Source organism: Marmota marmota, unplaced genomic scaffold (genome assembly GCF_001458135.2).
Source record: "Marmota marmota marmota unplaced genomic scaffold, marMar, whole genome shotgun sequence".
Lineage (NCBI taxonomy): Eukaryota > Metazoa > Chordata > Mammalia > Rodentia > Sciuridae > Marmota > Marmota marmota.
Window position 1 is genome coordinate 5,423,779 of NW_025999932.1, and position 20,048 is coordinate 5,443,826.

At 46.5% G+C, this 20,048-nt stretch overlaps 1 long non-coding RNA gene across 3 annotated transcripts; it reads left to right on the forward strand.

Moving 5' to 3' along the window:
- The first annotated feature begins 1,554 nt into the window (after window positions 1-1,554).
- Window positions 1,555-16,572, forward strand: LOC125616041. Of its 3 annotated transcripts, none has more exons than XR_007346655.1 (4): window positions 1,555-1,659; window positions 12,591-12,685; window positions 12,800-13,104; window positions 14,003-16,572. It is a non-coding gene; the product is annotated as an uncharacterized LOC125616041 (long non-coding RNA). The 3 variants fall into 3 exon arrangements; XR_007346656.1 differs by lacking the exon at window positions 1,555-1,659 and adding an exon at window positions 7,356-8,632; XR_007346654.1 differs by lacking the exon at window positions 1,555-1,659 and adding an exon at window positions 10,189-10,745.
- The last annotated feature ends 3,476 nt before the right edge of the window (window positions 16,573-20,048 follow it).

Consider the following 20,048-nt stretch of genomic DNA (forward strand, 5'->3'; position numbering starts at 1 on the left):
CACCATTTTGTTTTCCGTAGCTAGGCTAATTTGAATTTACGGTTTGTGCAGCAGGTTGAGAAGATAGGACCCTCAAGTCAGGTTAATCTACTATTACATTTTTTCCTGCCATTCACATCCAGTGGGGGTCTTGCTGCTCCTGAGCCTTTCAGCACTTCCCTCCACCCAGAAGTCCTCACCCTGGGGCAGGCCTTGGCTCCTCCACTCCACCTGTCAATCATCTTTGCTCCTTATGTAAACACAGACAGTTTTGTCATTATTCTAAAAATAGGACCTTTCAGGAAGGCTGGTAACTGGTTTATCTTGTTCTTTTCTGTAGCTGTTTGACTTGTAGCAGCAATATCAGACATGCCCACTCTTTTTCAGTGCAGTAATACAGTTCTCTCGCTGAAATAAACAACTCACCTTTTGGCCTTGTAGTTTACTCACTGGGGAGCACGATTATTTTTTTTATTGCCTTGTAAAATAGCTTGCCTGTCACATTGTAGCTTAATTGGGAACACAAAATAATAAATAATTTAAAATAAGGAATATTGCCTTTCTATGGAAGTGAGCAAAACAGAGCCCCAGACTCTGTCCTCCCGCCCCCGAGCACAGGGCTTTCAATGGTATTTGGTGACAGAATTTCTTGAAACGTGGCTGGATTTGTTCTTGCCTCAATATCTCCATAAAAATGATTTGAGTTGTTTTGTTTTTCCATAAGCAGATTAGACATCTCTTGCCATCAATTTGTTCAACAGGAGGATGTTATCTCTCTGCACCTCTGCCGACTTGAACATTGGCAGTGACAATAGGACCCTCCTGTTGAGCTACTGGAAGTGCTTATGCAGATAGCCATGCAAAGTGCTTATCAGAGGGCCTGGCCCAGAGGACAGACTGAGTGACTGTCAAGAAGAAAGTCCAGTGCACTTTGCAACCTTAAACAGAACCAATACTCTACCCTGCGAGGCTGGGTTTGGCCACTTCAAATGCACATCCCTGGAGAGAGGATATGGACTGGGACAAGGTCCCTTTCTGTGATCTGCCCCAGGTTGGCTGATTTTATGTGTCAGCTAGGCTGTTGGGGTACCCATTTGTCAGTCTGTTACTAGGGTGTTTCTGTGCAGGTGCTTTGTAGGTATGTAGGTAAGTGTCCTCAGTTGACCTTAGTAAAGCAGAGGACCCTCCAAGGCTGAGGCCTCATGCAACTTGCTGAAGGCCTGGGAGCAAACATGGAGGCTTCCTGGAGGAGAAGTTTTGCTTTGGGCATACAACTTAGAAACCCCGCCTGAGTCTCCTGCCTGCTGTCTGCTTGCAGATGTGGACTCCAGACTGCAGTGTCAGCTCTTACCTGGGTATCCAGCTGCTGGCTGGACGAGTCAGCAACCGACTGCAGACTTGCTGGCCCCTCGACTGCCTGAGATGATTCTTTAAAATAAATCTCTCTCTCTTAAGAGATACACATCTAATTTGTTCTGTTTTCTTGGAGAGTTCTGACTAATGCACTACTCTCTTGTTGTATTTATTTTAATCCATATGCATGAATTACTTTCATAAAAGCAGATATTGGATTTCAGGGTGCAGATGGATGTGAGGTGAAGTCTCTGAAGCTGTGTTCCAATCCCTGAGTCGTGTGGTCATGGGAAATGCCAGTCACAGAGATGCTTCAGAAGTCAGCAGGTAGGGCCTGTTACCTTGCGGCTTCCGGCTGGGCATGTGCTAACTAGACTCCAACTCCAGAAGTTGCTGTTAGCTTTCACAGTGTTAGCTGTCGAAATGTAAAATGGCTTTTAGTGATAATCTGAGACCCATCATATAGCAACAGGAAATCATTAAGTTGCTAGAGTGGAATATTTGATATTGTCTACGCAAGTGTTTGATCTTTTGAAGTGTGAGGATGATTTGAGGGGTATTACAAGTGACCATTTACATCTGAGTAATGGGGGTGGTGGTGTCTGGCTTCCTAAGTAACTGTGCAACCCTGGAAAGTCCCCCAACTTTTCTGGACCTCATTCTTTCTTAAAAAGAAAAGGGTAGAAGTAAATAATCTTTGAAATTCATTGATTTCTACGAAATGAAAAGTGCAGGGCACAGTGTCCCGCCCAGCTCTCTGCTGCCATGCCCTCCGTGTCCCAGAACCACTCCCTTCCCTGGAGTTTCTACTCGTGTGACTGTGCTAAGAAGCTTGGGCAATGGTTTCAGTTTCTAGGTCAACTCTCTCTACCTGGGCTGAGGAGGAAATGAGGTAGTTTGATGAAATAGTTAGTCCAAGGTCAAGTGGAAAACTAGAAAGCTCTGAGGTTAGAGAACTCAGGGAACACCCAGAAGTTGGACACGGGTCAAGCAGAGATTAAGAGCAGAGCTTCATGTAAGAGAAGAATAGATTTTTACATCAAAGGGCAGCATCATTCGTGATCTGTGCTCTGACCTTTGCCTGATGCAACTCGCTGGTGGACACCAGTGTGTCGGATTCCATGGCAAGGTGCTGGCCTCTGTCCAGTGGCTATTTGATCCAGAAACTCACATACATATACTTATAAGCATACTTATAAGTATGCTTATAAGCAACTTATTCTTATAAGAATACTTATAAGCAACCTTGAGTTTGGTATTATTTCCCAATTTTTATAAGCAATGATAATGAGAGTCAGGTTGTTAAGAAGCTTTACTGGGATCAGAATATTAATATTATTAATATGGGTCTAGGGGTTTAAGTTGGTAGTAGGGCACGGGCTAGCCAGCACAAGACCTGGGTTCAATCCCCAGCACCGCCAGAGGGGAAAGACAAAGAGGAGGAGGGGAATAGTGAAATTGGTAAGCAGTGGAACTAAGATTATGACTGTGGTCTTTCTGACTCCCAAATTCATGGGCAACTTGATACACACCTGTGTTATGAAATGAATGGATGAAAAATACATATTTGACTGGCTTGTTGGATAATTTACGGCAGTAATTTATACCACACTGCATAAGACATCTCAAAATTATTTTCAGAAGAGTGCTTATGAGAGGGGAGGTGCCGGGTGGAGCTTGGGTCTTGTCGGTTCTCCAAGTCAGCAGGCATGAAGGACCAATGCTGTCTTCTCCCGTCTGAGAATTTGGTAGAGCTGGCATACAGGAGCCAAGAAAGGGTGGAGAGGCGATGCTGTCAAGGACTCACAGGGCCACCCACATGTTAGTGTTCACTACTCTAAATTCTTTGTCCTGGGAATTGGCAATGAAAACTTCCCCCTTCAGCGTCAAGTTGACATGCTGGGTAGATGAAATAAGTCACATAAACTTGCATCATTGGATTCATCTCATGGTTAGTCATGCATGCTTGCTTTTATGAATAGTTATCTGGAGAAAGAATTCATGACCACAGGGCCTGACTCAGGAGTTTGGGGGAGGGCTAGATTATGGCCCAGGTGCTCCAAACAGAGGGGCCCCATAGCTGGGCCATTGGAAACAAACAGAGCCCTCTGCCCCAATTTTTTAGGGGAAAAGCAAACTTGGGAACTCTTCTACTGAGAAAGTCTCTCTCTGAGAAACAGGAGGGACGTTATCTCTAGAGAGTCACTGTCAAATTGCATATTTCACCCAGAACAACCTGGGATTGTGAGGCATGAGCTAGGTGTCCTCTTACCTGCCACGTGCTGTTCTTAACAGGAAACCACACACTGGGTAATTTCTAAGGGACAGAAATTTGTTCATTCCCACTTCTGGAGACTGGAAATCCAATATTAGGGTTCTGCAGTCTGGCAGGGTCTTCTACCTGCATCGTCACACGACAGGAGGAGAAGGAGAGAGAGAGAGAGAGAGAGAGAGAGAGAGAGAGAGAGAGAACAAGAGCGTGCCTCGGAGGGGTCTGACCTTGTCTGTTTATAACAGCACCATTTCCATTTGAGAGGGCAGAGCCCCATGGCCTCCCTACCTCTTCAAGGTCCTCCTGCTGCTATTACAATGGCAGTTGTGTCAGTCAGCTCTCCATCACTGTAACATATAACTCTGACAATCAGCTTATAGAGAAAAGGGTTTCTCACTGTTTTGGAGGATCAAGCCCATGATGACTGGCCCTCTTGCTTTGGGGCCTGTGTTGGGGAGTTCCTTATGGTGGGCAGTGCAGGGCAAAGCAAAACCTCGCATTTCTTGGCTGGGAAGCAAAAGAGAGGAAGAGGAGGGGCTGAGCCATTGGATCTTCTTAAAGGGCACATCCCAATGGCCTGGAGACCCCCCAGTGGGCTACGTCTTCCAAAAGCTCCACATCTTCTGGGGGACAAGCCCACATGGTCCTTTGGTCACACTGAAGATCTAAACCATAACAGCAACTAAGTTTCAGCATGAGAGTGGGTGGGGACCAGCACTGGGACCATGGTAGGCCCCTTCCATTCTAGGACTTATGTCAGAACAGATCATTTTAGTAGATTGTATTAGTAAATAATACAGAGGAAGGCCCCAATGATTAACCAGGCTCAAGGTGGCAGGTCCAGTGGGACATCGGAGCCTGGCAGCCCACCTGAGGCTGCCTGGGCGGAGCCAGTGCCCAGGTTGGGCACTGGGCAAGGATCAGCCAGACCACTGGCAGACATTTATGTTTTCCAAATAGGGAATGTGGGCAGTCAACACTTTGAATATTTTTTAGGGGAAAAGCAAACTTGGGCAAAATATGCTAAAAATTTAAACCTAACAACATAAACAAAGTGATCCTAGTTTTGAAGAATTTCAATAAACGTAATTCAGATTTTTATTTATGTATTTTTCAGTGCTGGGGATGGAACCCAGAGCCTCTGGCATGCCAGCCAAGCGCTCTTACCACTGAGCTCATCCTCAGCTAATTTAGATTTGTAAGTAAGTTACAGAAGCCCCTTTGCTAAATGAATAGGCCTGGACATGGCACGGACACAGCCACCGCACGCCTCCTCTCCCCCTGTTGGCTTGTTTCCTCTGCAGGGTGATGGTCTGGGGGACAGCCAGGGACTGGCTTGGGCCGTGACGCCCCGTGGTGCACTGTGTGGTCTTGGGCAGCTGCACTGCTCTGAGCCTCAACGTGCTCCTCTATCGAGGGGAGGGTTGTTCTGGGTGCTCTTGCAGTTTCTTTCTGGATTTGAAAAGCTGCAATTTTTTCATAACCTTCATTTATGTCTTTGCTTTCTGCTCTGTACCTAATTTCAATAGAAGAAGGGGAAGAGAAAAACCAGAGAAAGATAATGAGAGAGAGAGAGAGAGAGAGAAATATTCAAATATTCAAGAAGCATAGATCAAGTACTAGCAGCATAGACCAGTTATTTTATTTAATCCTAAAATGTATGTAGGGAACAGTGTTATTGTCACCATTTTACAGGTGTGAGTGCAGGTTGCACAATGAGCAAGCTGTTGTCTTGGCCCATTTGAGCAACTACTGCAGAGTACCAAAGACTGGGCAGGGTTCCTAACAACAGGAATTTATCCCGCACAGTGCTGGAGGCTGGGAGGCCCAGATCAGGTACCAGCACAGTGGGTCTGGTGAGGCCTGCATCCTGCTCCACCACGGTGGTCTTCTCACTGTGCCCTCCATGAGGGAAGAGGCATGGGGTCTCTGTGACCCTTCATAGGGGCACCAACCTCCCTAGGAGTGCCCTGCCCTTGTACCTATTCACCTCCCGAGGCACCTCTTCTTGGTACCGTCACTCAAGGGCTAGGCTTCAACATCTGGATTCTGAGGGGACACAGCCACTTAGTCCATGGTGGGACTCCAGGGCATCATACCCACCCAGGTCTGGGAGACTTCAGATGAACGACTTTCCCAGGCTCTGTCTGCTTAGCAGGCTCACTGTCTCCCAAGAGGGGGAGAAAAGGAAAGTCAGAAGGAAGAGGGGAGGTGGCAAAGGATCAGAGGAGACACCTGCGTTGCAGACAGGTGACTGCCAGCACAGCAGGGGCCGCAAGAGGCCTCCAGGGACCTGGCCACTCCCCTGCTCTCCCCTCCTACCTGGTGGGCTGTGACACGCACCTCACTGGCCAAGGGGGTCACCCATAACAGGCTTGTGCTCCGGGCCTCGGGAACTCTCCAGGGAGATGTGTGGCATTTCTTAACACCTTCTTGGTGCCTCTGGGGTGCTGCTGGAGAAGATCCAGGGAGAGAGGAAGCTCTGAGGGAAGTGGGAGATGGGCGGAGACCGTGTCCACCTGTCCTCCCCTCCCCTCCCCTCTGGAATCAGCATGATAAGAACTATTCCCAGAGGCGATCCTAGCCTGAGGCGTGGCCCTCACAGGCTGCTCAGGTGCGCACTGAAGCTCAGCTGCTTCTTGCTTCCTGCTCCATCAGGACAAGATGTCATTAAGACCATCCTGAGGTGTCTGGTCTCCGCCCTTCTCAGCTCCCCAGGTGTGAGAGGCGCCCGTGGCTGGGGTGCTCCTGGCAGGGCCGTGGGATCTCTGCGGGACGTGGTCCTGCCCAGACAGGGCTTGGCCCTGTTCCTTTGAGTCAGTCAGGAGCCCGTTTCCAGAGGGCTGGGGTGCGTGCTGGAGGCGGAGTCTGAAGTAGGAACCCGACCGCAGACTCTCAGGGCACCTTCCGTCAGGACAGGGAGGCCATGCCAATGTGCTTCCTCAGTCCCAACTGGGGTCACTGTAGTTTTGATTATCTTTCAGTTATCCCTGTGGGTTCAACTGGATGCACCGTCTCCACTGCCTGCCTTTAATTCAAACGCATCCCTGTTGCTAAGTGGAAAATCTTGTCCCACTCTCCAGATGTAGCCTCCTGTCCATCCCACAGCCCCTGGCCTTTCCTCCTGACCTCTCCCCAGAGCCCTCTGTAAACTTCTTCCTTCCACATGGGTGGGTGTCATGTGCACCCCTTCATGAGTCGCCCTCGCCTTCTCTTAGCTCCTGAAGAGAACGTGACAGAGGTGACTCTGAGGCCCAAAGTGCGGGCAGAGGCCGCACCCTGGTCTCCTCCCTGTCCACGGAGGCTGGGGGCTGCGTCAGGGATCTGCAGTGAGAGGCGTTCCCAGGTCGGGGCCTGGGAATGGGAGGGCACTTGGTCCCCTCTCAAAGCTGGAATCAGGCCTCCGCCTCTTGGGTCTCCTGGGAATGAAGCACCAAGGACAGTGAGAACACCCCTGCCACCTGTAGGGACCATCTCAGGCAGATGAGGTCCTGGGAGGGGAGGGCGGTCGGGAGCCAGGCCGGCAGGGAGAGAGGAGTGGAGAGGGCAGCAGCTGGCCCGGAGAGCGTCACAAGGAACGCGCAGTGTGTTGGCAGAGGAGCCCTGAGAGAGTCCCTGGCCATGACTCAGCTCTGAGACAGCTCTTCCTTCATTTTTTAGGGGTTAAATATAGACCAGGCTTTCTCAGCCTTGGCGTATCCAGAGCTGGATAATCCTTTGTGGTAGGGACTGCCCTGAGCCTTGAGGGATGTTTAGCACCTGCCCAGCAGATGCCAGGAGCACAGCCCCTCCCACCAACATACTGTGACACCAAGAGTGTCTTGGACTTTGCCAAATGCCTCCTGGAGGTAAAGCTCACCTGGTGAGAGGCGCAGGAGGCCCAGTGCTTTCTCTTCAGACCATGTGGGTGGACTCTTCTTCACTGAGGACTTGTGCAAAGCAGAGGTGGCCCTCCAAACCCCTCCTCTCTCAGCCATGGAGAGATGAGCTGCTTTCAGCAGAGGCCATTCCAGACCCTGGCCACCGTGCTGGTCAGCCAGGAGACTCCTGCCTCTTGTCTCCCACTGCAGAAGCGTCATCATGGCTCTATCAAGAAAGGACTCTCGGTGGCAGGGCCCTGAGGTGAGCCTAGGCAAGAACTTTGAATCCTGGGCCATGGCCCAGAGACACCCCTCGGAGACTGACCACCGTCCTGAGGTGACTGGACTGGCCTGTGAGCACCGGCAGCACCCTGCGTAGGCCAACGGGCAGCTGGTGGCAGTGGAGTCTCTCAGACCTACCATTCAAGCAGTTCCCACTGTTCACTGTCATTTGACTTGGAGACACAGGGGCTGCCCCAGTTCCAGAAGGCAGGCAGAGCTCGGGGCCAGCGTTTTGCTGGCCTTGAGAGCAGTCGTTCTAGGCCTGCGGCCACCACTGATTCTTTTCTTCAGGATGTCTGAGAGTTGCTGAGAGATGAGATCAGATGAGCCTTCGTATGAGAGGTGGGCAGCACTTGAGCTCCTGCCAAGACGACACCCAATATCTGTTCATGCTGTGACCCAGGGTGGCTCCCGTGGGTGCATGGGGCCTTCCCCTAGAGCCCAGGCTGGTGTGTGGGGATGCCAACTGTGCATGTGTCTGTGTCACATGCCACAGGTGAGGGGCGGATCCCTGGCCCTGGGTCTTGCCGAAGCTGTGGCTGGGAGGTCCCCTGGGCTCGTGCGCTGCTGTGGCACTTCGACTCTGGGGACCCTGCTCTGTTCTCCTCTCACTGTCCCCAGAGCCCGGCTGCACTTCCCACCAGGAGCACTTTGGCGGCTTGTGTCTTCCCTACCCTTCTGCAGTTTTTGTTTGTATTCAATGAAAGCTTTTCTAGAGTCTTTAAATTCTCAAGGAAAAAGTATTCTTCTCCAAGGGGAAACGATGATTTTTTTTTTCTTCCCTTAAATTATGTAGATGGAGATGTGTCTGCACTTGGTTAGTCGCATGTCTACCAAGATGTCATTACTTACAGAGGAGCCGGGGATTTTCAAGAATAGTAACATGGTAATTTGTCTTTCAAATACTGTTTTACTTATAGCAGCAATAACAGGAAATGTATACTATTTTTCAGTGTTATAATCTGATTCACTCTTTGATATAAACAGCTTTATCTCATCTCATTGTTTATTTCACATTCCTATTCCTCTGGAAAGAACAATATTTTTCCCCTGAAAAGTAATATATTCTTGTCTAAGGGTGGCTTAAATAAGTAACAGATGGCCTCTTTTTGGTGTATCGCCTGCCTCTACTGCTCTCCACATTTGATGGGATATTAAAATCAGTGTCTTTGGAGTGTTGCACGTGCCCAAACTTAGAGATTTGTTACCAACTGGCTTCTGTTATTTACGGGATGCTGGTGATGCTTGGATAGGTTTAGGATAGAGGCAATTTAATCAATTTATTTGTGCTTGTCAAATAGAAGGTGCTTTCACAAGTCTCTTTCCTGGTTTCCAGTTTCCCAGGACAGTGCTGGGAAGAGATACTGGAGCATACCATGTGCCACGCCACATTGGTGACAAAATGGAACACACCGTGCATCTCTGTGCATGGATCCCACCAATCCACTTATGTACATCTCAGTTCTAATATTAAAACTTGTTCTGGGACCTGGACAGAATCTTTCTCATCATGAAGAAGTTTGGTTTAATTTGGGGAGAAGATAGAAGATTAGAAGCTGGAGATGCTCTTTGTGGTCTTGCCAGCTTGCCAAGTTGGGAATGTCGTAGGGTCACCTCCACTCAGGGTTCCCCACAGAATATGATGGCTCACTTATTGCAAGGGTAGTATCAGGTAGTAGTTTTGCAAATGCTTTAAAAATCCAACACAACTAAGCCATTTAATTTTAACATTAAAATCAAGCAATTAACTAAATATGTTACATAATGAAAGGCTTTTGTCTATAACACTGCAGTTAGTAGATTAGCCTTATAGTCAAAAGGCATTCTTTCAAAAGGTATCTTTTGTTTACAATGAGAACTTTGAGAGAAAAAAACCCACAAATATGCAATAGGTCATTACTGATAACTGTCACCCTGGGGCAGGGATTGAGGCAAACTCGTTTCTGCTTAAACACTACAGTCCTTTGAGCTGTATAGGTTCTTGAATGTATATTGAACAAAAATGTGAATATTGTTGTGGATAAGTCATTCTAAGGTTTGGTTTCAAAAAGATCTTTAAACTTTGAAGTTATGTAATTTTGCACTCTTGATTTATCCTTTTCTATAATCATTGAAATTAGTTTTTTTCCCCTTACTAGATAGAAAGCTGAGGACATGATTATTATAGAAAAGTTGAAGAATACAGAAATACAAAAAAGAAATCACCATCTTGCTGTCTCCATAGATATTACAGGGACAGATCTCCAACATACATCAGTATATAAAAAAGCAAGTCACAAAACAATATTTATATATAACAGCAATTACATAAAGTGTATGTGTACATATGCATATGGGTGTTGGTGTGTCTATATAGTATGTCTGTGCAGATGGATGGATAGCAGAAAGACAGGAAGGACACATTGCAACGCACAGGGTAAGTCTGCAGAGAAAGTACCCTGGGGAAAATCAGAGGGAAGAGGAAGCTGTGAGCAGGAGTGTTTGGGTGCAGACTGATGGAAGGGGGTGGGTTTGAGATGAGCCTTGGAGGACAGCACAATCTTGAAACACAGAGAGGAAAGAGAAGCAAATTCCTGGTGAGGGTTGGCACAGGAACCGGGTGTCACACATCACTTTTGTGCGGTATGTTTAAGTGCAGGTGAGAAGTGTGGTCTCCTACCACACCGTTGTGAGGTGAGAGAGACCTCTGGAAAGCTGGATGTGGACACTGTGGAGGGCTGTCAAGGGCAGCTCGAGGCAGTGGGAACCAACCAGTGAAAGCTAAAAAGCAGGGGAGTGAAATACAAAATTAAGATTTCCTGAAGCCAATCTGGGGTGTTTAGTAGAATGCGTTGGAAGGGAGAGGAGGGAGAGGCTGGTTACCCAGGTGAGAAATGGCGTTCACTGCGGAGGCCAAGGCCACAGCACATGCAGCAGTGGACCACGTGGATTACCTTCTGAGCATCATAGGACTCGGCGCCTGATAAGATGGGGGTGGACAGGAGAAAAAAGATTCTAAGGTACAAGCTGCAAAGTGTTAAGCATGAGTGACTGAAATGACGGGGCTGTTGCCAGAAGTGGGGACACGGAAACTGTGTTGTATGGAGGAGAATTGATTATTATATTTTTTACTGGAAAAGATCTAAATATCAGGAGTTGTTATGTGGTTTAAATTGTCAAGATTTGAGACTGCTGGTTCTTGGAAGTGTGATATAAAATGCTGTAATGTGGTATGCTGCTGCAAATTAGCTTTATTGATTTGGTATTGTCAAGAAATATAACACCTCAAAAATAGGCAGACTAGCTAAGAACAAGATACCCCACCGGCAGGTGCGGGTACCACTGTATGGTTTTCCAGCAACAATATTCACAAAGAGCTGGCAGTGTTGCTGCTGGTGCAAATGATATTAAAAGCACCCTTACCTTTCCTCAAGTCCACTGAATGGGAAGTGTGTCCATCTGCCATTCCATCCTGACCGCGCAGGTTCACAATGCATATGGCAGCCCTTAGTGGCAGATGGGAGAGGAACAGATGACCTGTTCCACTGTTTTGTCAACAGGGTTTTGCAGGTATGCACTAAGACCCTGATTCATTTTTGACCCAGAAAAAAGGAGATAACTACAGGCTGTAATTTGAGGGCTGAGGACAAAAGGGCAGCCCCAGGGAGAATGAGTCAGAAATGACCAAAAGTGATCTGGAAATGTATTTATTGGCTTCCTGGAGGGCTTGTGACTTTTGTTGCTCACAGCCCCACCCCAGGTAGTCTTCAGACTAACACAGCTGTCCTTTAATGGCAAGTGGGGTGCTGGAGGATCTGTTTTTGCAGTATGTTTAAGTGTTTTTTTTTTCAGCATATTTGTGTTGTTTATGGCTCTTACACTTTTCTATCATTTATTTAGCTGAGAGAGTGCTGTGAAAGATCTTTCACAGATTAAATTAATATACATCATGGAAAAATGCAAATTTAACATATTTACCTAAAGTGTAGCTTTGTAGTATCTCTAACAAACCATAAGTTAGAACAGTTATGATCACAATAAGAACTTTTTTATAGTAAGAAGAACTTTATTTTACAGTAAGAAGAACTAGTACATTTATTGTTATTATTATCCTTGCCTGAACATAGTTACTGGCACTTTGAAAACTAGAAAGTCATTTAGAGGCAAGTGAATTTTCTACGTTTCAGTGTTAATTAGAGAGTATTTCTAGTATGATGAGTAAAACTAGGCAAAGAATATGTTTCAATTTCAATTTTTAAAGTAAAATCATCCTGTCTCCTTCATACCTTCGAATTGGACATTATTTACTTACCAAAATGTATTGTTTTGCTCTTTTCTAACATTGCCATTTTCACAAGATGGTAACCCTCTAAATTCTACCTGAAACAAGCTGCAGTTGATAAATTGAAGCCACATGAAGGGCACTGGATCAGGACCTAAAGTTGCTTTGAGCCCTGAGCTCTCCAGGCGCAGCAGCCCATTGGCTAATTTCCTTCATTGAGCCCAAGGACAGGCCAGGCTTCAGGCTGACCTGGAGACCCTTGTCCTGTGGCCACTTCTCTTCAAAGCGACGCCGGCAGAGAGGCTGTTGGCCTCAGTGACTCCCAGCACCAGAGCTCTCTCTGCAGTTTTGTGTCTCCTCTGGGTAGAGTTGGCTCTAGGTTGGGGCCTTGAGGAAATACCCAAACTCTTCTCTTGCTGACCTAGACTAGGGGTACCTGCTTTCCATGCAGAACAGCTGTGTGGTGCATGAATTTGTAGAGCATGCTCCGCAGAGGGAGCTAGGCCTTGGGAAACAGGAGCATCCCTGTGGGAAATGGAGGGAGCCATCCTCACAGAACTGTCTTCCTTCCGGTTGACCTCAGCTTCCTGGGAGAGAAGCAAGAACCTGGGCTCAGCAAGATCCTCAGGAGGTCAAGGCCACCTGGTCCAGAGCAGAGAGGAAAAGAGGTCTTGAAAGGTTGGTTCTGGCCACTCCCTCCCCTGGGGTCCTGAGACTAGGCCTCTGAAGGGAAAGGCCTTTGGTTTCTTGTGCCACCATGGACCTTCTAATGCTCCTCATTCCTGTCCCCAGGCCACTTGCTGCTCTGGCCAAGACATCTGCAGTGCTCCTGTTCCTGAGGCCTTGCGATTCCAAGACATGTCCGAGACATGTGAAGGCACTTCTTGAATCCAAAGCAGCCCCTGCCTGAGGAGCACCAAACATCACAGCTGAGGGGTGCCCAGCTTTGGAGCACCCCTCCCTAGGCCCAAAGACGTCCTCAAAGCTTTGAAGGCTATTCTGGTCATGCCCCATGTAATGTCGGTGTCTACAGAAAAACGTGCAGGGCAAGAGTATAAATATCTGCTTGTTTTGATCACATATTATACTATTTAAAGGTATACAGGATTAATATGTAGTTCTAAATAGATACTCTTAAAAGATAAACTAAAATTAATCCAATTAATCCAAGGTTCTAACCCAGACTTATCACAGCTAATGGAATGCGCTTGGTATTCATTATAATTTAGCAGTAGGTAGAGCCACCATTAAATTCACTAATAGCTTTAGTTTTGAGCTACAAATTACATGTGTTCAAACTAATTAGGTACACAGCCTTTTCTTTTTTTCATATTTCTTCCTTGTTGATTGGTAATTTTTCATCCTAAGAATTAAAATAACAGCATCACTCATTTGCATTGGTTTCCTTTTTAAATACATGATTTTCTGATATCACCTCAAACAACTTTAATGCCTTTGCTCTTAGTGCTCCTCTTCAAATAAACATGGGGCGTCTCCAGCCTTTCTCTGTGCTGAGAAGCGACTGCGGAATCCCTTAGAATGTTCTCTTTGGACATCATCGGCCTAACATCTTTTTTTTTTTTTAATTATTCATTTTTTTAGTTGTTGGTGGATATAATATCTTTATTTCATTTTTATGTGGTGCTGAGGTTTGAACCCAGTGTCTCAAGCAAGCGCTTGACCACTGAGCCCCAGCCCCAGCCCTGGCCTGACATCTAACTGTTCATCTTTCCTAAGAAAAATAGACCTTTCTTCTGACAAGTTTGGGACTTTAAAAATAACAACTACAAAGTGTTTTTCTATGGTAAATGCTCATCATAACTCATTATTTTTCTTAAATCCCTCTGCTCATTTCTTGAGGAAGAGAAGGGGGAGAAGCTTGGATTGTGGTCCACCCACCCAGGACGTCACATTTGCTGGGGGTGGGGGTGGGGATGGGGAGTTGCTCACTTCCCGCCAAGTAACCGGGTTCCTTCTGCTGTTCTTAATACACAGACCTCCTGTGGGAGAGCCACCCCCGCTAGGCCCAAGCAGGAAGGAGAAGCCAAACTCTGTGTAAAATCTGGGCCCTTCGACCCGTGGACTTTAAGTTCTTTCCTGTGAGGTTCCCTAAAGGCCCTGAAGACGGAGCTGAGTCCCATTGCCAAGCGGGAACAGAGCAGCTGCACCCAGGGAGACCAGAACAAATGCCCTGGTACTCAGAGGAAGCTGCTGGGATGGCCGTCAGCGGCTCCACTCTTCCTGTGCAGCTTCCTCCTTTGACCTTTCAAGGATCTTCTTGCAGTTAAAAGCTCCCAGGAAACCAGAAAGAGATGAAGGGCAAAACACCGAGATGCCCCCGCACCCAGTGCTGGCACACGCCCAGGCGGACCCCAGGTAGCAGTGGCAAAATGAGCCTCGCCCCTCGGCTGTTTCCCAGGCTGTGGACTTCATCCAAGGGCAGGAGTGGCCTGCAGCTGGTCAGCGCCCATCCACTGGGCTCTCCCGAGCAGGAGTGCTGGCCTATTGAAACAGCACCAGGCACACGCACATGCTCCCTCAGGAGCGAGGTGCGTCCACTTGTCTGTGGATGTCACAGTCCAGTGGTTACATCAGCTGACCTGTAGAATATCTACCCTCTTGTCGACTCTAGACGCCGGAGACTGAGCCAGGGTCAAGGCTGAGACTCCTGGACAGCAGCTGGGAAGCCTCTGTGGTGTCGATCGCTTTCAAGCCCGCACTCTGGACTGAAAGACAAAAACAAAGTCCATCCAAGCAGCTTGATCTGTTCCTTGGTTTGCTAGTTTTGTGCTCCAGGTTCTGGTGACAACTGTACCCACGTCAGGGTCTGAGGGTTTTCAAGGTGCGTGCACACCAGGATGCTCACACCATGGAAACAGGCGCTTCCCGTTGCTCTGGGGAAACAGTTGAGTTAGGAAAACATTTTAAACCAGACATCAGGCCTTGAAGCCATAAAAGACGTGATCAGTTAGACCTACCAGAAAGTGAACTTTCGTGTCAGAAGACTACCACCACGTCAAAACAAAAGACACACTGGAAACAAACTCTGAAACACGATGGGGAAGTTTACTGTTAAAATTTAGAATTAGAATTTTACTGTTAAATTCTATTATTATATATGATTTGGGAAGACATTCTGAAAGTCTGTGATTAAGATGGCAACAGAAAAAAAAAGGCAAATGACATGGACAGGCATGTGGAATAAAAACTGCACATATGCAGTACGAGACCTATAACCCTCATGAACTCCAAGCCAGGCCAATGGCATATTTTGACTTGGAAAGGCACATATAAATCCAAATGTTTGATTTTTGCTATCAGGGAATTGGGTAAACAGGTATTCCATATACTCTTACTAGATATGCAAATTAGTTTGAGACTTTCCTATAATAATTTCAAATCTTTCTCTCAACTGTTCTGGTAAGTCCGATTCTAGGAATGAGCTTTAGAAACTCACACGACTGCATTAACAAGAATATGTAAGCTGTAGCAATTGTTTGTAATGGTAAAAGGTTAGAATTGACCCAAATATCTATTATTGCATAATTATAGTGAAAATAAATATTGTGAAACTAGTCATTTACCTAAGAGACAGACTTCCATTTACTGACATGAAAAGGCTTAAGTGACTTTCAGATTGGCAAAGATCCCACTTTTTCTATAAGAACATATTTTCACGTATTTTACCCATGAAACAATTTTGGAGTAGGTGTCCCTAGACTTCTTGTATGGCTGCCACCAAGGTGGGAGGAAAGTGTGTGGGGAGGATGAGGGATTTTACTGTTAAAATTCTATATTTCTTTTTTATACCAAGAGCATATTACTTTTCAAATCAGAAAAATAATGCTATAAAAAGTGAAGACAAAATGGGTGCTTGTGGCAAAGTCAGCCGGCCGCAGCCGGCCACCCATTGTCTGTACACTATTCAATATCTAATGGCAATCTTCATCGTCTCTGAGTTCTTCCAACCTGTCAGAGTCGCTGGAGGAGATGATCGGATGGTGAAGCACTTGGCTCCTCCCATCTTCCTTTTTTCCTCCGTGTTGAGGAGGAGTCTAATTCTGCTCAGCCTGGTGGCCCATTTCTCTGCTGAACTGTGGGTGGTTCTGACAAAGGCAAGGTCACAGACCCTAAAAAGCCATGTGGTCTGGGCCCCTGCTTGGTATTTGTAAACTCCCTGGCTGGCGATGCTGGTGGCATTTGGCCCCTCCCAGGGATGGCTGGGACCCCCTGATTCGGGTATCTCAAAGTGGTTCTCTCTGGCTTGTGGCCAGGGTCTTGGAGTGCCTTCTTTTGTCCTGTTTCCCCGTCAGGATTTTGGTAGCCAAGCGCCATTCTTTCCTCATTCTCCTTTGCATCAGGTTCTGGGATTTTTTTTTTTCATCTCCTTAATAAAATTTATTGCTATTTTGCTAGTAAGAATAATCATTTAATTCTTCCTATTCAAGGGTAGGTGACTGCTGGTATTTTAAAATGTTCCTCCTTTCTGGGGGGTAGGGGCACAGAGCTAAATCAAATGCATCAATTATTTAAAATATTTTAAAAGCAAATACGTTAATTTGCACAGGTGACACAGCTGCAATCAGTGAAGGAGGGAGAATGCGTGGTGGGCGGGGTGGAGCGGCAGGAAGGAGGAGGGCTGCCTCTCAGGTGAGCTACATCTTGACCTGGGCTTTGCTACTCCTCTCCGTGTGTGCCGGGACCCTTTAAGTATGCATCTATGGCTGATCTTTAGAATATCATTTTAAAGCTCATACATAGAGTGGGCATTTCAAGTTTTGGTGTCTGAATCTCAGCATAGGTACACGTCTGCACCTGTCACCATGACACGGATATGGGACACCAGTGGCTCACAGGTTGGCCATGTGGCATGTGTGGTTCACCCATCGCCCTGGCATCCACTGCCTGGCCACGTGCCCTGCGGCACAGTTTGGTTTTTGGAGGATGCTGTGTAAGTGGAATAATAATACAGTGTGCAACCTCTGTGCAGCTTACCCACTGGGGTTCACAGAGCTGTGAGCTATGGTTTCTTTTATTTCCTGGCCATGTTGGGTGGAGGGGAACCCTGGAGTTTGTTACCCACTGGGGAACATTGGAGTGCTCCGGTACTTGGTGATTATGAACCCACCTGCTATAAACCTTTGGTCCACATTTCTGGGTGAAGTAAGTTTTTATTTCTTTAGGGAAAATAACCAGGTGTGGGATTGCTGGGTTCTAGATATGTACGTGTTTAATGTCATAAAACACTGGATCTTTATAAATAATATTGCGTTTTTAAATTTAATTTTCCAATTGTTTGTTGCTGTCTCTGGAAATGGAATTGATTTTTGTGTATTGATATTTTATTCTATAATCTTGCAAAATCATTTATTGGTTCTTAGGAGGAGGTTTTTATTTATTTATTTTTTAAATCTTTGGGATTACTTAAAGACAGTCACATCCTCTGAGAGTAGGGCTGGCTTTTATTTCTTCATTTTCAATCTGTATGTTCTGAATTTCTTCTTCTTACCCACTGAGCAGGGCAGGGGTTCCAGTCTGATGTGAAACAGGAGTGAGGAGAGGTGATATCTTTGCTCTCTTCTTCCTCTTGGGGGAGTAGCAAGCCGTTCACTGATAAGTACTCAGCTGAAATTTTGTTCTTTTGATCTGTTTGCAAATGTCCTTGATCACGTGTTCCTTTCTGTTGTTTAGTTTGCCAAGAGTTTTTTCCCTCTTTCTTTCGCATCCATTTATAGTAGATGTGAAGTTTCATTAAGTATTTTTTTTTTCCCATCAATTGATATGGTCATGAGCTTGAGCCTCTTCAGACTGTTAATCTTAACGGTTCATTTTCAGATATCGGCCAACCTTGCATTCCTGGGATGAATCCCACCCCGCTCTGGTTCTTTGTTCATGCCACTGTGTTTGAAAGGCTAACACTTAGCCCTGCAGCGTTCTTTCCTTGCACCCTCTCTGTCTGCTTTTGGAGTCTGGCAATGCTGGCTTGTTGAAGGGCTTCCAGGTGTGGCTATTACCAACGGTCCTGCCACGAACTGGTTTGATGTCTCTGGGGCACAAACGTGCAGATCCACAGAGGAAGTTTGAGTGACTGCTCTGCAGAAACTTGACCACAACATCATGTGTGGCGGATACTGCTGGTGCCCAGCTGCTGGTCCCTATGCCTTTCCTCCTTTGGAGGAATGCACGGACCCACACCCCTTCAGCGGGAGGTGACCAGATGGTCTGGTGCTGGCCAATGAGATTCACATGGAAGTCTTTGGCGTTAAGTTTCTAGAAAAGCGTTAGTGATGCTGATTAAAGTGACAGACTCCACTGGAAATAGCCTGTTTTCCTCCTGCCCTCTCTCTGGAACCCCTGCTGATGTCTGGGCGTGGAGGGTCACCTTTAACCATGAGCATGAATGCCCCTCTCCGAGGATGAGGCAGGGGAGCCCCTGGCTCGCTGGAGGTGGCCTGGGACTGTCTGCCTCTGGACTGGTGACCTGGGACAGTGGTCTCCATTTCATTTGCTCACCCACCTGCCACCAGGTGCTGCTCCCTGAGGCCAAAGGCAGAATCCAGAGAGCTGGCCCACCTGGCTTCACTGTTTCTCTGAATATCTCCTGGGACAGAGTTCTGCAGCAGAGAGGAATTTGTTCAGAAAGGAATGTGAAGGCCATCTTGTGCCTGACCATCTCTAACAAAGATACCAGTGCTGAGAGGGGCTCAGGGTGGCATGGCGTTGGCTCCAGGGCCTGCAGGACTGGGCCTGAGCCCTTGCTCCTTCCTAGCCCTGTACATGCTAATGCATCCCATCCACCTCCAGGGATCTCGCCAACCCCAATTACATCGCATTGAAAAGAAATCTATCTCCATCCTCATAAGGTTAATGTGAGGGTATGCAAAAGCTTATCTTCCTCCGTTCCATAAGCCTTATTTCAGTGGAAAATCAATACGTTGTGACTTGAATTGGTATTAATTATCCTCATTGGAAAATGGTAAATTTAGCAAAATACATTGGCTTTATGTTTAAAAATATGGCCTGAAGTTCTGCCCATGTGGCAAACACCAAGCTTAAAGGGGCCAGTCAGGCCCTGCCCGCCCTCACAGTCTCACAGCCCAGAGGTGGACACACAGGGGACCCAGCACGCTGAGCCAAGGAGAACTGAGTCGCGATCGTGGAAAACAAAAGATTATGTCTTACACTGTTGTCTCCCTGGAGACTCCTGTGCAAAGCAGCCTACATGCACAGACAGAGTCTGCTCTGGGCCCAACAGACACAAAGCTACTTCTCAACATCATTTTAAAGATACAGAGAACCCAGTGGAGAAATGATAATACTAGGAAAATCTGAGAAATGCCACGAAGTCTCTGGAAATCACGTTTCAACCTTAGAAAGGAAGCACGTATTCTCAGAGCACTTGCTAAATGTAGGTTTATCCTCACAGTCCTAAGTGCATTTGAAAAATGGAAATATCCTGGTTGATTTTTGTTCCAACTTTGTTTTCTCCACATTCTGACATTTTCTTCTGATTTCTAGAAATGCGGGTGCTGGCTGCAAACCCAGATATTTCTTCTGCTCAGTGAATGCTCATCTTTTTTCCTCCTAAAGAATCGATATTGAAATGTACACCATCAGGGGTGATGGGATTAAAGAATTTAATGAATTACAGAAGTATTCTATTAAGGACTAGAGATCATTCTTATAAACCATGAATTAATTTTTATGAATTAGGTCCAAAGAGCTTAAGTAAAATACAGCTAATATTTCATAAGTAATTTCAGCCCTCTTTAATAGTACAAGTCTCTGGTGTGTAATATTTAGGTAATGATTATCATAAAATAGACATCTTTTGAGGACAATTATGTGTTCTCTGTACCTCTTTGTGAGGGAGCTGGGAGGAGGATGTCATTACATTTGACAGTATATTTATCTCCCCTAATATGCATGATATTCGGATGGAAATGTGGTTATCTTCCTCTATAGGAGGGTAATTCTGGGAGCCCTGAATACCAATCATGTCCCCAAACCTGCTCAGACGTGAAAAACATCACAACCAGAC